The sequence below is a fragment of the Grus americana genome, chromosome 4 (genome assembly GCF_028858705.1).
Source record: "Grus americana isolate bGruAme1 chromosome 4, bGruAme1.mat, whole genome shotgun sequence".
Taxonomy (NCBI): Eukaryota; Metazoa; Chordata; class Aves; order Gruiformes; family Gruidae; genus Grus; species Grus americana.
The window spans coordinates 65,379,183-65,397,215 of NC_072855.1; the positions used below are offsets into that span (position 1 = coordinate 65,379,183).

Consider the following 18,033-nt stretch of genomic DNA (forward strand, 5'->3'; position numbering starts at 1 on the left):
TGGCCGGGCAGGAGGTATTGCTGCTCGGGACAGGCTGGGCATCGGGTCAGCAGTGAGCAAATTGCATTGTGTATCACTCGCTTTGTATATTCTAAGTACTGTTGTTGTTATTTTCCTCTTCCTTTGCTGTCCCAGTAAACTGTCCTTATCCCAACCCACGAGTTTTACCTTTGTCTTCTGATTCTCCTCCCCATCCCACCAGGGAGGAGGAGTGAGCGAGTGGCCGTGTGGTGCTCAGCTGCTCACTGGGGCTAAACCATGACAGTCCTTTTTGGTGCCCAACGTGGGGCTCGAAGGGGTGAGATAATGACAGATCTGACCAGAGCATGTTAAAACAAATTTGTTATATGCATTTATTATATTAGTTAAATAGTCACTGGTCACAATGGTGTTTTGTTTGTTCCTGTGGCTGTGGTATGTAAACCCTTATTTGCTGTACATATTCCCTGCGGTGCTGTTTATCACCTCAGGGAGAGGGATCAGGATTCTCATTTTGCTGTACTGTTTAATATTGATTTATGATATGATAGCATCACTGGCCATGAGGTTAAGCTGGTATTTGTATGTGGCATTGCTGTCATGCCCATACCTCAGATGACATCTCTTGGAATTTATTAATAATCACACCCAATCTATGGGGAAGATGGGGGGGGGGGTACTTTCTCCCGCTCTTTTACCTCCACTTTTTCCTTCAGGCTGCTTATGGCAGCTTTTGAGAATTTTGAATACCCTTGGGCTGTTCAAGCCAGCATGCTCCTATTGCTATGTCTCCTGAATGTGTTTCAAGCCTTGTTTAGAGTTACAAAAAATTGTTTTAAGAATACCACCCGGAGATCTGCCCTGAGGCTGAATAGTCATGGGTGGCATGGATGCGGGAGAATAAGGGCAGGTATCTGGAGACCTTCCCACCCCGAATGGCTTGGAACTTGATTCCTGAACAGCTACAGGACCCTGATGAAGTGATAGACTATCTGAAAGGAAAATGCTGTGGCTATTCCAAAGAGGCACAACTTACCACCCTGTGCTGGACCCTGGCCAGTATCTACCAAACACTGCTCAATATTAGGCAGCACCCTCAGGCGAAGAGAGGGAATACTGAGAGACGTGCACTGTGGCTACTCAAACCCCAGTGACAGGCACTGCAGCTGAACCAAAAAGCAAGCCATGCTGGTATCAGTTACCCCTATACACAAGAAGAAGAAAAATCAGTTTGCCTAGTAAGGGATGATGATGAACCAGGACCATCAGGAGAACAGGAGGAAGAAGCAGAACCAGAGGAAATCACCCAATCCCTGTCCCCGAGTGAGCTGCAAGATATGCAGAAAGATTTCAGCTGCTGTCCAGGCAAGCACATCGTTACCTGGCTGCTCTGATGCTGGGATAATGGGGCCAGTAGCCTGGAATTATAGGGTAGGGAGGCCAAGCAGCTGGGATCCCTGTCCAGAGAAGGGGGCATTGACAAGGTGATTGGGAAAAAGACACAAGCCCTCAGTCTCTGGAGGCGACTTCTGTCAGGTGCGAGGGAAAGGTATCCCTTCAGTGAAGATGTATATCATCCAGGCAAGTGAACCACCGTGGAGCAAGGTATCCAGTACCTGAGGGAATTAGCTGTGCAGGAGATGGTTTATTATGATTCAGACAACACACAGTTACCTGTATCCCGATGAAGTCCAATGTACCTAACCCATGCAGTGGAAGTTTGTGCAGAGCGCACCATCATCGTATGCCAACTCTTTGGCAGTAATGGACTGGAAAGGCAAAGAGTCACCAACAGTGGATGAAGTGGCTGGCTGACTCCAGCAATACAAAGAAAATCTTCCTCCCTTATATCAGCTGTGGAGAAACTGTCCTGGAAGGTCCAGCAACTCAAAAAGAATATGTCCTTTTCTCTACCTGGATGAACCAATATCTCAGCTGTTAGAAGTAAATGTTCCTCTGCTCAAGAGAGAGGATACAGAGGGTACACACCACGAGGCACCCTGTGGTTTCACCTGCATGACCCCGGAGAGGACATGAGGAAGTGGGATGGAAAACCTACTTTGACCTTAGCGGCATAGGTACGTGAGTTGCAAGGCAAAACAATTACAGAAGGGGATTCTTCCAGGAAAAATGCCACTCTGGTTTCCAGCAGGCAGTTCCCCAGACTGAGTGGATCGTACTTATGATCCTCTTGAAGGGACTTCTAAGTCAATTTTACAAGAAGTGAGTAATGAATATGATGAGCAGGACTAGAGGAGCCCTGCCTCCAGCCAGGTGGAGGAAAGGGACAACTGGATTTATTGGACTGTGTGGATCTGATGGCCTGGTATGGCAGAGCCATCTCTAGTAGACATTGGCGCACAGTGTACCCTGATACCATCAAACCATGAAGGGGAAGAACCCATCTGTAATTCTGGAGTGACAGGAGGATCCCAACAGCTGACTCTACTGCAGGCTGAAGTGAGTCTAACTGGGAATGAGTGGCAAAAGCACCCCATTGTGACTGGCCCAGAGGCTCTGTGCATCCTTGGCAAAGACTGCCTCAGGAGAAGGTATTTCAAGGACCCAAAAGGGTACCGGTGGGCTTTTGGTATAGCTGCCTTGGAGTCAGAGGAAATTAAACAGCTGTCTACCTTGTCCGGTCTCTCAGAGGACCCTTCTGTTGTGGGGCTGCTGAGGGTGAAAGAACAACAGGTGGCAATCGCTACCACAATGGTGCACCAGTGGCAATACTACACGAACCGAGACTCCCTGATTCCCATCCATAAGCTGATTTGTTGATTGGAGAGCCAAAGAGTGATCAGCAGAACTCGCTCACCCTTTAACAGTCCCATATGGCCAGTGTGGAAGTCTAATGGAGAGTGGAGACTGACAGTAGACTGTCGTGGCCTGAATGAAGTCATGCTGCCACTGAGCTCTTTTGTGCCGGACATGCTAGAACTTCAGTAGGAACCGGAGTCAAAGGCAGTCCAGTGGTATGCCGCAATTGATGTTGCGAATGTGTTTTTCTCAAGCCCGTTGGCGGCAGACTGCAGGCCACAGTTTGCTTTCACTTGGAGGGGTGTCCAGTACACCTGGAATCAACTGGCCCAGGGGTGGAAACACAGCCCCACCATTTGCCATGGGCTGATCCAGGCTGCACTGGAACAGAGTGAAGCTCCACAGCACCTGCAATACATTGACAACATCATTGTATGGGGCAATACAGCAGCAGAAGTTTTTGAGAAAGAGAAGAAAATAATCCTAATCCTTCTGAAAGCCAGTTTTGCCATAAACCGAAGTAAGTTCAAGCAACCTGCACAGGACATCCAGTTTTAGGCAGCCTGTTGCTGTCACCAGCTGGCCTGCCTCTCCTTGTTCGGGTCCTATGGGGCTGTCAGTGAGGTCCCTGCCTGTCTCACTGTCACCCTTGTCTGGTGGAGCAGCCATGCTGCTTCTTGCTGACAAGGACTGCACACAGTCCTCAGGGTGTGCGTGAAACGCAGCTTCCTTCTTCCAGGGAAATGTGCTTTTTGGCATTCTTGCCAGGTATTGCCCTTGCATAAATAATAATAGTGTTAACATTGAAACGTGGCTAAGAAAGCTAATATGCATTCTGATTAGAAACAAAAAATAGAAAAGTGAAACCGTAATATTTTTGGCACTGTTCAAATGATGTGCAATAGCTAATTCTCAAACTCATGCTCTATGCTTTTATGGGTGATGTGACATCTGTGACATCCCTTGTGTGCTTAGACTTTAGGATATGATAGTCTTGTTTCCTCTGGTTATCTTACTCAACACATTTCTGTCTCATTTGGGACCCATGACTTACACAGAGACAGAAGGCATTCTGAAACAGGACGGTTATGGTGCAACTTGAGCAGGTTCACAGGAGCATCTAGATCAAACTTCTGGCTCTATACCAGTTCTTATTTGTAGGAAAGACAGGAGTCAGCTGCCCGTCTATTGCCACAGGACTCCTCTCAATTCAGATGACATGGCTTGCCTCTGTCCCAGTAAAGATGGAAAATAAACTCCTATATCCTAAACACTGTACACTTTCTGGGAAGGTCAGATCAAAAGCATGCCTAGAGGATTAGCTGTAGTCATTAAAACAAAAGCCAGGTTTCTGTACTTAGTGATCCCAGGTGTGGTGGGTTAATCTTGACTGGCCACCAGGTGCCCACCAAGCCACTCTATCACTCACCCTCCACAGTGAGCAGTGCCAGCACTGTTCAGCAGTAGCCAAAACACTGGTGTGTTTTCATCACCACTTGTGGTGTAACCCCAGCTGGCAACTAAGCACCACAGCCGCTTGCTTGCTCCCCCGAGGTGGGTTGGTGGAGAGAGTCAGAAGAGGAAAAGTGAGAAAATTCATGGATAGAGATAAAGACAGTTTAATAGGTAAAGCAAAAGCCATGCACACGAGCAAAGCAAGACAAGGAATTCATTCACTGCTTCCCATCGGCAGGCAGGTGTTCAGCCATCTCTAGGAAAGCAGGGCTCCGTCACGTGTAACGGTTACTTGGGAAGACAAACGCCATCACTCCGAACATCCCTCCCTTCCTTCCTTCTTCCCCCAGCTTTATATGCTGAGCATGACATCATATGGTATGGAATTTCCCTTTGGTCAGTTGGGGTCGGCTGTCCTGGCTGTGTCCCCTCCCAACTCCTTGTGCACCCCCAGGCTACTTGCTGGTGGGGTGGTGTGAGAAGCAGAAAAGGCCTTGGCTCTGTGTAAGCACTGCTCAGCAGTAATGAAAACACCTCTGTTTTCAGACTGTTTCCAGCACAAATACAAACCAGCCTGGTACTAGCTACTGTGAAGAAAATTAACTCTATCCCAGCCAAAAGCAGCACACTGCTCTTGCTACAGAGTAGAGCTTTGTGAAGGCTACTATGAGGAAAGTTAACTACACCCCAGCCAGACTCCATACACCGTGTTTTCCGAAAATAAAAAAAATCATTGTTTTGTTTATCCTGAAACTTGAAATGGCTTTTGAGTATTCAGGCAGTTTATCAGGAAACAGAAAAACAGTTTTTGCTGAGCTTTTTGTACCCCTAGTGAAGAATCTGTCCTCCTAAATGCAGGAAAAAGGGAGTTAGAACAGAATATTCCCAGTCCTTCACATTATGCCTTTAGCATTCTCCATATACAGCATTTTAGCTGTGCAGATTTAATTTGTCCTTGAACTTGAATCATTGTTAAGTATCATAAGTTAGGAGTTGTGATACTTCAAAACGTTAGAGTGTCAGACACGGTAACTTTGTATTAGAAATACATAGTTGAAAAATCTGATCTCTGGAATGGCTGCACAGTTGATTTCATTTCAGTGATGTGACTTCAGTTTTACAAAGATCAGAATTCAGTCATCTGTCTGCTGAGAGGAATGACAAGCATATTTCTATCTTAATGATTAAAGAATATTCCTAATGACCTTTGCAGAGCTGTTGTAATTTGACAGCAGGAAATTATTCAGTCTTTTGAATATGTGGCAAATATTTTAAAGCAGGCTTTTAAGTGGTTTCCTTAGCAACCACTCTTCATTGGAGATTGATGCATGCTATTAAGTATCGTGCTGGGTTCGGATTAGTTTTGCAATATTAAAGACACTTGTTCAAAACACTGCCAGGTCATGCACAGTTCTTGCTGTCCAACAGCCCCAGAGCACAGAGGGAAGCTCACTGCCTGCCAGACTTTTTTCCAGACACGCAAGGACACACCTCTTGGTGCTGAGCTAGCATAGGCGCCCTGATGGGTGGAGGAGCTGCCCTGCTCACCATTGGCTGCTCTGTGAGGAATGGGGGTTTTTATTTCTCATTCATCTCTCCCCCCCACCAAGAAAGTGCTAGTGACTTGTGATTCCCTCTTAAAGAGGTATCAAGCACAGCTCTTAACTGAGCACAGCTTGTATTCTTTTTTTTAAAGAAGCACCTCTTCTACTCTCCTCCAAAGCTTTACAGTTACTTATTTATTATGATTCAGATGATCTTCCCTATTTCCTATGGCCATCTGGAATTTAAGGCAGCTTTAGCAGAACTGACCTGAGAATCTTAAAGAAAACAAATGCTGTTCAGGGGAAATATGTTTAACAGTGATCCTCATGGAGGGCATTTGCCTGGTGTTTGTCATCAGCCCAGTGAGAGCCTGGTCGGATGCCCCAGCAGCGCTGAGGTCTCTGGAGGCAGACTTAATCGCTGTTTCTGACTGAAGGTCAGAGCTCATTCCTGCTTCCATAAAGAAGGAATAAGAGTCATTTTCTCCTGATGCGTTCTCACTTTGTGCCTTTGTTACCTTGGGATTTGTTTGCTGCCAAGCCTCCCTGTAAGGCTTCTCTCTAAAACTGTTCAGAGGCACGGAAGCAGACCTAGTGTAGTACGTGACAGCTGCCCGACGTGCTCTCAGCGTGTACAGTGCTGAGTACAGTGAGTTCTTTTGCTCTACCCTGGACCCAGGAGGTCTGGGTTTCTGTGTGCAGTGGGAAATGCCAAGTCCTACCAATATACTCCTAAATGAAATTAATCAGGGTGTTGCTGAGAGATAGGCAGTTTCTCTGGCTTCTGTGCCTGAGCTAAAATTGGAGCAGGTATTTAAGAGGGAAGAAAAGGGACTGCCAGTGCCCATGTCTCTGACAGTCACTGCATTGTTGGTCTGAAATAGCTCACGTCTGTTGACCTTCAGAGCCAGGCTGTGATGGCCTTTTTTGGGCGACCTGGAAAATAGGGTGGTAAAGTGAGGTAATCCCTGACAAGCATCCTTTAAGAGTGAGGGTATTCTGATACTTGTGTTTCTTTAGATAAGCCTGCTCTGTAGGAGTATCTTCTTGCTTGGCCACGCTTTTCTTTCTGCAATTCTCAAGAGAAAGGCTTTTCTAGAACTTACACAGAAAAAGAGAGTGCTTTTTGACTGTGATTGCTACTTTGTGTTTGTGGTTTTGAAGACAGAAATCAGCAGAAATTTCTGAAGATAGAAATCATGCAGAAGTCAGCTCATGTGTGACCTGGTCTGTGGCATTATTGTACTTAATAGCAGTTTTTATTATTGTTGATGTTGATTGTTATTATGCTGATACTGTACTCATCTTTGCTTAGTTGTTGTTAATACAACCACTGCCTGCTATTATGGAAAGGGTTACTACTTCATCCTGAGAGCAAATAGGAAGAATAGAATAATAGGCATTCAGCATTATAAATCCATGCCTCTTCTCTAAGACAAAAACTGAGGCAATATTCATGTTTAAATACATGTTTGTAAAAAACCAAAAAGCAGAGGGCTCACATGCAAAATGAAATCCTATAGCATCATTTTGTAATGTAGATGATTTCATGAAATCTTGTGTTTAGAAGTGAACCTGTCAGCTTATAGGGTATGACCCAAAGCATATGGAAACTTCTGAGAATTCTCATGTTGAGTTAGCATGGATTGCATTGGGTCCACAGGAAGATGGATGTGTTCAAAATCACATCCGGTATTGAACGAAAGCTTCGGCAGTGTGTAATCTTTGTTTGCTTTTGGTATGAGAGCGTCACATAGAAATACTGTGTGTAGGCACATACTGCTGCATTCAATGTATGATCTTTGCCTACTTTGCCATCTACCTTCTGTATGGGCCCATTACGGTTAGTGGGAATCTGGGGTGCGGTGTAGTTGCTTTGATTCTGTACTTGCAGACTATCTGCTGCTGACATCTTCTGCCATTTTTGGTTATTTTAAAACTCAGATCAGTTTAGTGCATGAATCAGATGTTTATCCCTGGGGGGCAAGGTGGATGGTAGGGACAAACAGCTTGGATGCACGTGGAGTAAAGACGGTGAGAACAACCAGAACTGCGTCTACTGCCAAGAGAAAATATTTACAGGGAATTGCACTTTTTACTGATTAAGGTAAGATTCATAAACTGGTTATTTTGTCAGTTCATTTGCAGTGACGAGGTCTTTTTCTAGGACACCAGAGGGGTGAAGCATTAACTTAAAGCTTTCAGCGAGATGACCCAAGCCTGTCGCCGAGTCCTCGCTTAATTCAGTCATGGCTTTATCTCTGCTTCTCATCTGCAAAGTGGGAGCAAGAAGACTTCTCAGCGTCAGTGGGAATGTTGCGAGGGTGATCACAGGAGCAGTTGTGATGAGTTCAGCAGGGGCTGGACTAGCTCCTGGGCTAGCTGTCAAGAGGGGTACCAGCCAGCGAGCAGCGTAAGACTGAGCAGCCAGCTCAGTACTGCATTGCATATAACTATATATTGTGAGCACTGTGCATAGCTAATATGAAGCTTTGCAGAAATGTGAAGGCATCTTCTTGCCACTGGCCATTTCCTACAAGAATTGAGGAGGATTATAGGAGTGCCCTGTCTAACATGTATGGCTGCCCTCTGTTTGGGCTGCCTGGAGCACCAACATTTGTGCTGATCCTTCCCTGGTGCCCAGTGATGCAAAACTGTCCCAGTCTTGTCCAGCTGTGGCCAGACAGACAACCCTTTCCTGTTAGAAAGGCATAGTGTCACATGGAAAAAACTGACAAAAAGGAGCTGCTCTCATCCTGATGGATGAAAGTGAGCAGGCATTAGCTTGGGATTTATTCCAAGCGGCCTTATGTGCAGTGCCAATGACAATGGTCTTCCAGGTCTTCAAGGTGTTACGGTAATTGTGGTAGTAAGTAACAATGATTGTTTATGCGCAAATAAATTCCTGAAAAAGTTTGAAGCTAGAAGGATTTCCTGATGGCTAGGCCAAGTCATCAAGCCCCATGCAGTTAGTTACTTTTCTACAGAAACATTTCATAGTTTTCAGAGGATTGGTTTCATCTTCAAAAATTCATCTTCAGGTTCAAATGCCCCACTGCTGCAAGGGAGCACACAGCTCAGCTGAAATGAATAGGACTCTATCCCCTTACCTCAGCAGTAAATTAATCCTGTCTCTGCCTTTTCACCTAATCATTTCAGCACAAAGAAATGAATTATATCATCAGCATTTGAAGGAAAAAGCCTGTTTAGTTTTCAGGGCAACACAATACAGGGAGAGGAAAGAGATAATATTTGCATTTAAACTCGTTCAAGGAGTGGAGGTGCTATGGTTACACTGTTAAATGTCACACTGTGCTTTGCTTGCATCTATTCACTGGAGCAGGATTATCTAGGATGATATTTAGCAATATTATTTGAATATTTTCAAGATGAAGTGGAGGGTCCTGGGTGAACACTGAAACGCTAGAGGTTATTCGATTGGTTGGGAAGACTTGGGTAAGCAGAAGTGTTCCTTCATGGGTTCTCACATGTCCTAACTCCATGTGCCTTGGGTCTCTGCTCCTTGGAGACCCTTGTGAGCTGTTGAGCCTGTTCTTTCTTTGCCTTTCAGTTGAGTCATTTTGCGCAGTTGCATCTGCACATGAGTATGTTCTCTCATTTGGGGTTTCAGGTTGCCCCTAGCCTGTATTTAAGGTCTTTTTCTACACCACCATGAAACAACTGTTTTTCTTATATAGTTTGACCTGTGTACTGAAATAAGCAAAAAACATGCTTTATGCTTGGTGCCACAAATAAGAAAATGCATGAATGGGTCAGCCCACATTCTGGTAAGATCTTGGAGAAATGCAACCATTCTTTAGCAAAACACAGTACTGTCAGGCACATCCAGTGTATCTTGCTCAACTGTAAGCAGAGTGCTTTTATTTAGCACTTGAGTCTGCAAGCCATGGTGCTTCTTCAGCAATGTACTTCCATGGGGAATTAATGGCACTCGATACCTCCTGTTTTTTTCCAGAACTTACTTTCTTTTTTTGTGGGGGATGGGGGGAGTCATCTCGTAGCAATAAAATCAATGGGAATTTTCTTATTGACACGAATAAAGCTTTTCCTGTAGAACAGAACCAGCCCAGATGCTCCATGAAAGTACATTTAACTTTTATTAAATTTCCCCCCTCTCCGGTCCCATTTCCTTTCTCCCTGCGATCATCATGCTCCTGCTATGGTCGGACAGAGTTCCCTCTTACACAGAGCAGAGTGTATTGCGGTTGCACCCAGCCATCACCACCATTGTTTGAGGATTTACAAGGTCTGTTTTTAAATGTCCTTCTAACAAACAGCCATGTACACACGCTGCTTCTGTCTTAACAGCTGTCAATCCTAAATCACAGTGTGAACAGTGAGTGAGATGCTGCTTTTCCAATATGCTGCTTTAGGTCTGGGCTGAAACTGCAGAGCCAGAGTGGAGGATCCTTTCCGCATGCTGCTGCGTCCCTAAGCAGACTCTGGGCAGCTGAGAAGGAGACCCAGCCCTTCCTCAAGACACCTCTGTAGGCACTGATAACCCGTATTTCAGGCACACAGGAGACATGGACCCTGGTCTTCATTTCAGGGGAGCCACGACCAGAAGACCAGCTGTTAGGGTCACCATTAATACCCTAGTCAAGGTAAGATGAGTTGTCTGCTATTTCTGCAAGATTTATACCTCCTCTTCTCCACCAGCATCTCGTGTCTCTTTTTGCTTGGCCTCTGTGCTGTCTGAGGCCTCCACTTACCACAGCAGTCACAATGTACCTGTTTCTGAATTCAGTGTATTATTGTGTGAGCCTTTGGAAAAGCAGCACTTTTAGACTGTCTTTTAACTAACTCATTTTAAATGGCACATTATTAAACATTACTTGTCGCTTGTTGACCACCTAGGAACACTTGACCTTTGCACAAATTACATTCAAAATATTTGACAAAGCTATACAAAATATTATCTTTATTTCTTACTGGAATTTCTAAAACATCTGACTAGAAACAACATAAGGGAGACGGAAATTAACAGGACTCCAGCGTGACCTGCACAGTAAAATGTCACTTAATGCAAACAGTATGATACCATTTTCTTTCAATTAATACTTTGATGTTGTAAGGCTGGAATAAAGAAAAGGCAGAGTGCCCAGTACAACACAACATACATCAGCGCAGCAAATTTAATTTGTTTGTCTCAAAGGGCAAGGTAATGCACTTAAGTTATTCTGTAGTGCAGCAAAGTTGAATTTCACAGACCTCAGTTTATGACAGTAAGAAATCAAGACATGAGACACCTGCTGCAGATGGCCCAGCTCCTTGTTGGGCACTTTCCCAACATGTGTAAATTGGGGGGGGGGGTAGGGGTATCAGTTACAGGTGGACAATCCAGCTGACAGGACAGACCTTCAGTGCTTTGAAGGCAAATGCAATGAGCAGCCGTAATACATCTGATAGCTCTATGTCTGTGCATACATCTACATAATAATACAAAACAAATTCAGGTGAATATACTATCTAACCAATGAAAGAACAAGCAGCTTCAGCAAATGTTCACAATATTATTTTCAAGATTTTAAGACTCATCCGTATAGAATCATAGAATGGTTTGGGTTGGAAGGGACCTTAAAGATCTCACTCCAACCCCCCTGCCATGGGCAGCAACACCCTCCACTAGACCACGTTGCCCAAAGCCCCATCCAGCCTGGCCTTGAACACTAGGTGGGGGCTTCCACAACCTCTCTGGGCAACCTGTTCCAGTGCCTCACCACCCTCATAGTGAAGAATTTCTTCCTAGTATCTAATCTAAATCTACCCTCCTTTAGATTAAACCCATTACCCCTTGTCCTGTCACTACACTCCCTCATAAACAGTCCCTCACCGTCTTTCCTGTAGGCCCCCTTCAGGTACTGGAAGGCTGCAAAAAGGTCTCCCCAGAGCCTTCCCTTCTCCAGGATGAACAACCCCAACTCTCTCAGCCTGTCCTCATAGGAGAGGTGCTCCAGCCCTCTGATCAGCTTCGTGGCCCTCCTCTGGACTCTCTCCAACAGGTCCATGTCCTTCTTATGTTGGGGGCCCCAGAACTGGACGCAGTACTCCAAGTGGGGTCTCACCAGAGCACAGTAGAGGGGCAGAATCACCTCCCTTGACCTGCTGGTTACATTTCTTTTGATGCAGCCCAGGATACAGTTGGCTTTCTGGGCTGCAAGCACACACTGCCGGCTCATGTTGAGCTTTTCATCAACCAGCACCCCCAAGTCCTTCTCCTCAGGGCTGCTCTCAATCCATTCTCTGCCCAGCCTGTAGTTGTGCTTGGGATTGCCCTGACACATGTGCAGGACCTTGCACTTGGCCTTATTGAACTTCATGCGATTCGCATGGGCCCACCTCTCCAGCCTGTCAAGGTCCCTCTGGATGGCATCCCTTCCCTCCAGCGTGTCGACCGCACCACACGGCTTGGTGGTGTTGGCAAACTTGCTGAGGATACACTCAATCCTGCTGTCCATGTTGCTGACAAAGATGTTAAACAGTGCCGGTCCCAGTACAGACCCCTGAGGAATGCCACTCGTCACTGATGTCTACTTGGACATTGAGCCGTTGACCGCCACTCTTTTTGAGTGCAACCATCCAGCCAATTCCTTATGCACCGAGTGGTCCATCCATCAAATCCATGTCTCTCCAATTTAGAGACAAGGATGTCATCCAGGACAGCATCAAATGCTTTGCACAAGTCCAGGTAGATGACATCAGTTGCTCTGCCCTTATCTACCAACACCGTAACGCCATCATAGAAGGCCACCACGTTTGTCAGGCACGATTTGCCCTTAGTGAAGCCATGTTGGTTGTCACCAATCGCCTCCTTATTTTCCATGTGCCTGAGCATAGTTTCCAGGAGGATCTGCTCCATGATCTTGCCAGGCACAGAGGTGAGACTGACCAGCCTGTAGTTCCCTGGGTCTTCTTTTTTTTCTCTTCTTAAAAATGGGGGTTATGTTTCCCCTTTTCCAGTCAGTGGGAACTTTACCAGACCACCACGACTTCTCAGATATGATAGAGAGTGGCCTGGCCACTTCATCCGCCAGTTGCCTCAAGACCTGTGGATGCATCTCATCAGGTCCCATGGACCTGTACACCTTCAGGTTCCTTAGATATTCTCGAACCTGATCTTCTCCTACAGTGGGTGGTTCCGCATTCTCCCAGTCCCTGCCTTTGCCTTCTGTGACCTGGGCAGTGTGGCTCAAGCACTTGTCGGTCAAGACTGAGGCAAAGAAGTCGTTGAGTACCTCAGCCTTCTCCATATCCTGGGTAACCAGGTCACCTGTTTCATTCCAGAGGGGACCCACATTTTCCCCCGTCCTCCTTTTATCACTAACATACCTATATAGAAGCTTTTCTTGTTGTCCTTAACATCCCTGGCCAGATTTAATTCTGTCAGGGCTTTGGCTTTCCTAACCTGATCCCTGGCTGCTCAGACAGTTTCTCTGTATTCCTCCCAGGCTACCTGCCCTTGCTTCCACCCTCTGTAGGCTTCCTTTTGGTGTTTGACTTTGCCCAGGAGCTCCTTGTTCATCCATGGGGGCCTCTTGGTGTTTTTGTCTGACTTCCTCTTTGCTGGGATGCATCGCTCCTGAGCTTGGAGGAGGTGACCCTTGAATATTAGCCAGCTTTCCTGGGCCCCTCTTCCCTCCAGGGCTTTGTCCCATGGTACTTGACCAAGCAGATCCCTGAAGAGGCCAAAGTCTGCTCTCCTGAAGTCCAGGATAGTGAGCCTGCTGTGCACTCTCCACACTGCCCTGAGGATCCTGAACTCCACTATTTCATGGTCACTGCAGCCAAGGCTGCCCTTGAGCTTCACATTCCACATGAGCCTCTCCTTGTTGGTGAGAACAAGGTCCTGCATGGCACCTCTCCTTGTTGGCTCCTCTATCATTTGGAGAAGGAAGTTATCACTGATACATTCCAGGAACTTTCTGGCTTGCTTATGCCCTGCTGTGTTGTGCCTCCAACAGATATCAGAGTGATTGAAGTCCCCCATGAGGACCAGGGCTTGTGAACGTGAGGCTGCTCCTATCTGTCTATAGAGGGCCTCATCCACTCGGTCTCCCTGGTCAGGTGGCCTGTAGCAGACCCCCACTATAGTGTCCCCTGTCCCTGCCCTCCCTTTAATCCTGACCCATAAGCTCTCAGCCAGCTCCTCATCCATCCCCAGGTGGATCTCCCATGCACTCCAGCTGGTCATTGACATAGAGGGCAACACCTCCTCCTCATCTCCCCTGCTTGTCCTTCCTAAAGAGCCTGTACCCTTCCATTCCAACACTCCAGTCATAGCAGCCATCGCACCATCATCTCCGTGATGGCAGTGGGATCATAGCCCTGCAGGTGTGTGCACGTGTCTAGCTCCTCTTGTTTATTCCCCATGCTACATGCGTTTCCATGGAGGCATTTAAGCTGGGCCCCTGATGAAGCTGACTGACTGGCTGGAGTGGCTGGAATTCCTTTGAGGTATTTCACTGGTGTTTCCCTGTTGGCTTCTATTACCTCAGGAGCCCCTGGCTCATCTCTGTAGAGACTTCAAGTGTGCTGCAGTGTATCCGGCACATCTCTGAGCAACAGGCTGAGGGCCCTCGCTGGCATGCCATCCCTCTGATCTTGGTGTGTCATCCCACAGCTTGTCATGGGCAAGCCTGATATTATCCCCCTCCCCCTTCAAGCCTAGTTTAAAGCTCTGTCTGGTGGCTGTCCCTGTTTCTGTCTCAGGAAGGGCAGAGCATGGCTCCACCAGTTTATCTCTTTCTTAGCCTCCCTGATGCTCCTTAAGCTTTCTTCTTCCTCTTGCAGCTTTGCCACCAGGCTGAGCATACCGTCCACCTGGTCATGCTTCACACAGCTGTCCTCACTACTGCCATCCATTCCCAGTGACAGGCTCTGGCATCCCCTGCAGCCTGAGACCTGGGCGGCTACATGTTTTCATGGGAGCTCTGCCTGGGTTGCCACATCCGTTCTGGTGAGCGCAGAGGACAGAGCTTTCTGCCAGGTGGATATTATAGCTAATCTCCTTCTGAGAGGGTGATGAACACCATGTACCTGAATTCAATTTCTGACTTACTCTCTGTCTAAACGAGCATGTTCCAGAAAGATCCAATGTTAGTAAACTATAGAAAAGAAACAGGGAAACATAACCTCCAGCAACGTTTTATGATGATGATTTGTAAGCTGGTGTTTTGATTTATACCTTGATAGAGATTTAACTGCCTGACACCAAGAAAACCTGTCTGTCATGCTGTGCAGGTGTTTATCTGGTATGACTAAATTGCTGTGGAGATCTTCAGGTAACTTACCCATTTGGTTTTATTTGCAGGCTTGATGGGTGAAGAGGTTGCCTTTGGTTCTCACATTGTGTCTCTTCTCGGGTGTAGGTTTGGTTAGGGACGTCCTTGCATCTTTTTCTCAAGAATTGGGACCTTTCATAGTACCAGACAGAGTGACAAATGCAGAACTACAGTGGCATTATTGGGGATTAAAATAGTTTACTTACAGAATATTAAAATCAATTGTGTGAACACTTAAAATTAGGTTGAATTGAAACTTGAGTGGCTTAGCTTGTCATGAGTGACTGGAGTGCAGAAGCCTTAGGCCACATACCATAACTGAAATTTAGTCGAACCTTTGCTTGGTCGAAAAGAAGTACTGGGAGTCTTGCACAACAAGATAAACTGGACCAAGTCTATGATTCAAGGGAAGGACCTTCAAAGAAAGAGAGAAAACGTTTCATCTCAGGTCAACAGAAGACAGATGAGACACAGGTGTGGCTAAGACAGGAGGATGATGAAACTGCATGAGTAGATAAAACTTGGAAGATGTTATTCCAATCATCATAGAGGAAAAGCAGCTATTAAACTGATCGGACAAAAAGTCCATGCATATCACATGGACAGGCATGTGAACACCTTGTGTAGTAGATTGTGAGGCCTTGAAAGGCACAAGAAAATAACCAAAGGTGTCTCTCTTTGGAGATACCCAGCTTGAGTTGAAATAAACTAACTCTGTGGCAGAACACAGGGTCCAAACTCTTCTTTAGAGTTGGAGGCTAAGACTGGATCCAGTTGTACCGAGAGTCTTCTCTGAGAAGGAGTTTAGAAAGCAAGGGGGTCCTTTCTGAACCTCACACCTCGGCAGGAGGCTCTTCTTGGACTCTTCTACACCAGGCATCAAGTCAGCTTTTCATCACGTGCCTCCCTACCTGTTCAGCAAGTGCTCTCTGGCTAGTCTGAAGGCTCGTTCTAGTCATTGGCACTTCACCAAAATGAGACTGCTGGGTTTATCTGCAGTCTGAGCAGATGATAAGCTCAGCAGTGCTACAGCCACTAACTTCATGCCTTTGGACACCACCAGCTCGCCACCCACCTCTTTAAATGTGCTGCAATCAAAATCATGGTTGGTGGGAAGTATTTTGTGGGAAGACCATTTGAAAACAAAAGTGCCTTGACAAGAAAGAAAGCAAAAGCCACCCAAAGGCCAGACTAAGGGATATCTGAGTATTTGCAGCTTGTACACACCTTGGGCAATAGCAAAAGCTGAGGGTGAGAGTGCAAATGGGCTGTAAAGTCATTCTAATGCCCTTTCCCTGAATCATCACATGGGCAACAATCTGTCCCCCTACAGAGGTATCCTCTCTTGTGCCCTTGTCTGTACAGGGGAGTCATCACCTGCTCCGTTGGAAATGCAATATTTTTGTAAATGCATTATTCATTGACAAAATTACTTTTGTGTCTTGCTGCTACTCATTGGGACCAGCTCTGAAAACAGCAGTTCTTCTAAGATGTGTGTCCACTCATCTGCCTTCCTTGTTCCCAGTGAGAATCCAAAGGGCGCATTAAATATAGCTTTGGACTCCGGTACAGAAATAAATCATGTAACACAATCTGCATGTCAGTTAAATAAGTCGCACTGCAATTTCTGTTGCACTGAGTCGCATTAGAAAGTATTTTCCTTTTATTGAAAAGACTCTGCAAATGCAAAGTCCACAAAGATAAAGAGCACAAAGCACGAGTACCAGCCCATGGGTGACAGACAAGATCTTTGCTGTTGCGTCCCGTGCCTCGCCAGGGCTGTGGTTTCCCCTGCCCCAGCAGCTCTCATAGGAATCGGCTATACAGTGCCACAGAAGCCAACAACTGGAAAACCCATTTTTAAATTCCCTGCACCAGTTTGGTCTCTGAGGGAAGCCCTCAGGGTGGTGCTGGAGTAGTGCTGCCTGCAGGCAGGAATAGTTCGGGTATCTGGGTTCCCTGGATATCCCACTCTCAGACAACTCTGCCTCAGCAAAACCTGTGCTTCACGTCTCCATCTGTGCAAGGGCAAACATTAGACTTTGCTACTGCCCCGAGAAAGGTGGCTTCACCAGGGACTGTAAGAAGCAGAGGTATTCCTGTCCACTGGGGCACCCAAATACAGTAGGCGGGCTGCTTCACACCACCCCTCCTGGGACGCGCTCAGACCTGTCCTACGGGGACAGACCAACCAAGTCAGGTAGCAGAAGAACACTTGTCGACTCAAGGCTCGCTGAAAACTGGGTGAGCTAAGTCCAGAAGGGATCCCTCAGAGAGCAGCTTACAGACCCAAGGGGGTCAGAAACTGCCTGCTCACTCTTGCCAGTGTGAGTTGATTTTTTTGAGGCACTCAAACATGTTTTTACTTCCTTGGGTTTCCTGTGCGAAGGGAAGATGTTCAGTGTTTGCTGCTACTGCTTACTGCTGCTTCACTGAACCGGGATTAATTTTGTGATCAGTTTTGCAAGCCTGAGGAAAAGCAGTATTGTGCATTGACCTGCTCCTGCCGCTTTTCAGGTGCAGCAGAAACATCCCTGACATTCAGCAGTGCTGCTTTTTGGTGGCACCAGAGCCCTGGACCACTGCCTGGGTAAGTGCCAGCTCAGTCAGGGAGTCATTTGCCTTTGTGTTTGGGTTCTCATAGAAGATGATTACTTGTCTCTAGTGCTCAAAACAGAGATTCTTCTCTGGGATATTTTGATGTAAACATTTAACTTCGTAGAAGTCCAGAGTTGTTCTCCTTCAGAGCAGCTGGAGATTTCTCCTCAGCATAGTTGCCTGCTGCAAAACCACAGAAGGGGAAAGTCAGTAACTTGCGGTATTTCTGCTCTATCTCTTAAAGAAGGAATTACTCAAACTCATTAAAAAAGTTACAGAGGTAAAACTGTCTAGCTCATAGGCCTTTTTATTTCCTACTCTAATAACTTGGACTCCTTTTTTTTTTTTTTTTTAAAAGCTAACACCACAAGGTAATCACTTGCGAATTTTTGCAT

The 18,033-nt window shown here is 46.3% G+C and overlaps 1 protein-coding gene across 6 annotated transcripts in view; it reads left to right on the forward strand.

Moving 5' to 3' along the window:
* Positions 1 to 18,033, forward strand: part of LRBA (LPS responsive beige-like anchor protein) — a 466,837-nt gene that overhangs the window by 3,301 nt on the left and 445,503 nt on the right. For 5 of the 6 annotated variants that reach the window (XM_054824979.1, XM_054824981.1, XM_054824982.1 and 2 more), the window contains 2 exons: positions 10,133 to 10,363; positions 17,558 to 17,630. The gene's annotated coding sequence lies outside the window, so the exon portion shown is untranslated. The remainder of the gene's footprint in view (positions 1 to 10,132; positions 10,364 to 17,557; positions 17,631 to 18,033) is intronic. The other variant, XM_054824980.1, reaches the window with a different exon arrangement.